This window comes from Trichechus manatus, unplaced genomic scaffold (assembly GCF_000243295.1).
Source record: "Trichechus manatus latirostris isolate Lorelei unplaced genomic scaffold, TriManLat1.0 scaffold00013, whole genome shotgun sequence".
NCBI classification, from domain to species: domain Eukaryota; kingdom Metazoa; phylum Chordata; class Mammalia; order Sirenia; family Trichechidae; genus Trichechus; species Trichechus manatus.
In genome coordinates this window covers 7,003,998-7,007,854 of record NW_004443949.1, presented here as the reverse complement: position 1 = coordinate 7,007,854, position 3,857 = coordinate 7,003,998, and the positions used below count along the sequence as shown (strand labels likewise).

The 3,857-nt window shown below is 47.2% G+C and overlaps 1 pseudogene; it reads right to left on the bottom strand.

Annotated features, from left to right (window-relative positions):
- Positions 1–629: 629 nt before the first annotated feature.
- Positions 630–3,857, bottom strand: part of LOC101341634 (palmitoleoyl-protein carboxylesterase NOTUM-like) — a 5,714-nt pseudogene continuing 2,486 nt past the window's right edge.

Here is a 3,857-nt window from a genome sequence, read left to right as displayed (position 1 = left end):
TTCGGCAAGCAAGGTTGTGTCACCTGCATAATGCAGGTTGTTAATGAGTCTTCCTCCAATCCTGATGCCACGTTCTTCTTCATATAGTCAGCTTCTCGGATTATTTGCTCAGCATACAGATTGAATAAATATGGTGAAAGGATACAACCCTGGTGCACACCTTTCCTGACTTTAAACCACCCTGCCCTATTTCCTTGTTCTGTTCGAAGGACTATCTCTTGATTTATGCACATGTTCCTCATGAGCACAATTAAGGGTTCTGGAATTCCTATACTTCACAATGTAATCCATACCTTGTTACAATCCACACAGTTGAATGCCTTTGCAGAGTCAATAAAACATAGATCAACATCCTTCTGGTATTCTATGCTTTCAGCCATATTTTCATTATTTAAAAAAATATGTTTTACAAAACAGTATCAGTCATTGCGTATTTCTTACTTATTTTCCTTTTTTAAAAAATTAAGGTAATAAAAAAGTTACTTCATAAAATAATACAAAAAGTCAGGAGAGGCTGTGGCGGGCTGGGAGAGGCAGTCAGGGCTGGGGGGTTGAGGAATCCAGTGCTTCTGGCTCCCCCTACCCCACCGCGGGCTAGAGGTTGGGGGGAGGCTGTGAGGCCGGGAGGGTCAGCAGGCCACAGCTGGGCCAATGCAGGGCACCTGGAGGCAGTGGGAGGGGGCAGGGAAGCAGCTGGGGCCCTGTGTGTCCTGAGGAGGCAGAGGGCCTGGCGGGCGGGAATGGCATGTCAGGGGCCCCTGGCTCCCACTGCTCAGCATCCCCAGCAGCTTACTGGGCTCCAGGCCCTGCTGCTGGGCCACGGTCTGCACGTCGAAGCCCATGTGCATGAGGAACTGGGCCACGTTCATCTCCTGGCCAGTGAACTGGTCCCGGATGGTGGGGCATGAGGGGTTGCAGTGGGGCCAGGGGCAGCTGTCCACCATGTGAACTGGGCAGCCCTTCAGGGGGCCTGGCTGGCCTTGTGGCTGTCTTGGAGGCTCCTGTCCCAGCAATACGGCTCTCGGGGCAGCGAGGTGCCTTTCAACTGGATGTCGATCCAGTGGCTGTGGATGATGCTCTCATGCGACAGGCAGGCGGGGGCAAAGCGGACCACCACGTCCATGAGCGTGTCCAGCAGCTGGCGGCCCAGGTTCTGGATGTACAGCCACTGGCCCTCCTGCACCGGCTGCCCAGTGAGGTGCGCGTTGTCCACGGTGAGCTGCGCCTCATCAAACAGCCACTGCACCACCAACACTGGGCAGCGCAGGGTCGGGTAGACTTTGTATCCCAAGAAGCAGTTCCCACTCCTCGCCCTCCTTGAACTGGCACCGGTGCTCCGGGACCACCCCTTTCCAGTACCTGATGCCTGGGCGGATGGCCTCGGTGGATGTGTAGGTGTCAATGCAGTCCGTGCGGCGGTACTGCCGGTCGTCCAGGAGCCAGCCCGACTTGGCCAGGCCTTGCACCTCATTGGCTGGGTAGCTCCTCCAGCTGCTCAGCCACGGGGTCCACGTTCAGTAGCACGCCTGTGCCTCCAGCGCTGCTCCCGGCCAGCAGCAGCACCCTGGCCCCCCTCGGCCCTTTGCCTAGGAGCTGTCACACCACCTCCCAGATGATGAGGGCGCCCATAAAGATGTACTGCTTGTTATCAGTCTTGGAGAACACCGTGCTCCAGACATCACTGGAGCAGTAGGGGATGAAGCTGCAACATGCGGAAGTGTGAGGCCCGCCAAGGTCTTCCTCTGCCCGGCGCCGCCAGGAAGGACCCTTTCTCCCTTTTCTTTTTTTCAAGACTTCTAACATCAGCAATGATATCCCTTATTCCATGTCCTTTTCTGAATCCAGCTGGAATTTCTAGCAGTTCCCTTTCAATGTACTACTGCAACTGCTTTTGAATGGTCTTCAGCAAAATTTTACTTGTGTGTGATATTAATGATATTATATTGGTTGGTAACTTCCACATTCTGTTGGATCACCTTTGATTGGAATGGGTACACATATGGATCTGTTCCAGTCAGTTGGCCAGGAAGCTGATTTCCAAATTTCTTGGCATAGAGCGAGCACCTCCAGCACTGCATTTATTTGTTGAAAAATCTCAACTGGTATTCCATCAATTCCTGGAGTCTTGTTTTTCACCAATGCCTTCAGTGCAGCTTGGACCTCTGCCTTCAGTACCATCAGTTCTTGATTATATGCTACCTCCTGAAATGGCTGAAAGTCAAACAATTCTTTTCAGTAGAGTGAGTCTGTGTATTCCTTCCATCTTCTTTCGATACTTCCTGCGTTAATATTTTCCTCATGGAATCCTTCAATATTGCAACTCAAGGCTTGAATTTTTTCTTTAGTTGTTTCAGCTTGAGGAATACTGAGTGTGTTCTTCCCTTTTGGTTTTCTATCTCCATGTCTTTGTACATTTCATTATAACACCTTACTTTGTCTTCTAGAGCTGCCCCTTGAAATCTTCTGTTCAGATCTCTTACTTCATCATTTCTTCCTTTTACTTTAGCTACTCGAAGTTTAAGAGCAAGTTTCAGAGTCTTTTCTGACATCCATTTTGGTCTTTTCTTTCTTTTCTGTCTTTTTAATGGCCTCTGGCTTTCTTCATGTATGATGTCCTTGATGGCATTCCACAACTCATTTGGTCCTTGTTCAATGCGTCAAATCTATTCTTGAGATGGTCTCCAAATTCAGGTGGGATATACTCAAGGTCATACTTTGGCTCCTGTGGACTTGTTCTAATTTTCTTCAGCTTCAACTTGAACTCGCATATGAGCAATTGACGGTCTCTTCCACAGTCAGCCCCTGGCCTTGTTCTGACCGATGATATTGACCTTTTCCATCGTCTCTTTCCACAGATGTAGTAGATTTGATTCCAGTGTATTTCATCTGGTGAGGTCCAGGTGTATAGTCAGTCACCGTTTATGCTGTTGAAAAAAGGTATTTGCAGTGAAGAAGCCATTTGTGTTGCAAACTCTATCATGACATCTCCAGTGTCGTTTCTATCACCAAAGCCATATTTTCTAACTACCAATCCTTCTTTGTTTCCAACCTTTGCATTCTGATCACCAGTAATTATCACCGCATCTTGATTGCACCTTCAATCAATTTCAGACTGCAGAAGTTGGTAAAAGTCTTCAATTTCTTCATCTTAATCTTAGTGGTTTGTGCATAAATTTGAATAATAGCTGTATTAAATGGTCTTCCTTGTAGGCGTATGGATATTATCCTATTACTGACAGTATTGTACTTCAGGATAGATCTTGAAATGTTCTTTTGGATGATGATCCTCTTCTATTTGTCATTCAGGGTGTATCATACCACCATATGATTATCTGATCCAAAATGGCCAATACCAATCCGTTTCAGCTCAGTAATGCCTAGGAATGGATCTTTATCTGTTCCATTTCATTTTTGATGATTTCCAATTTTCTTAGATTCATACTTCATACATTCCATGTTCCAATTATTATTAATGGGCGTTTGCAGCCGTTTCTTCTCATTTTGAGTTTTGTCACATCAGCAAATAAAGGTCCTGAAAGCCTGACTCCATCCATGTCATTAAGGTCTTTGAGGAGGCAGCTCTTCCCCAGTCGTATTTTGAGTGCCTTCCAACCTGAGGTGCTCATCTTCTGACACTGTGTCAGACAATGTTCCACTGCTATTCACAAGTTTTTCACTGGTTATGTTTTTCAGAAGGAGACCACCAGGTCCTTCTTTCTAGTCTTGTCTTAGTCTGGAAGCTCAGCTGAAAACTGTCTACTGTGGGTGACCCTGCTGGTGTTTAAAATACCAGTGGCAGAGCTGCCAGCATAAGAGCAACACGCAAGCCACCACAGTACGACAAACTAACATACGCA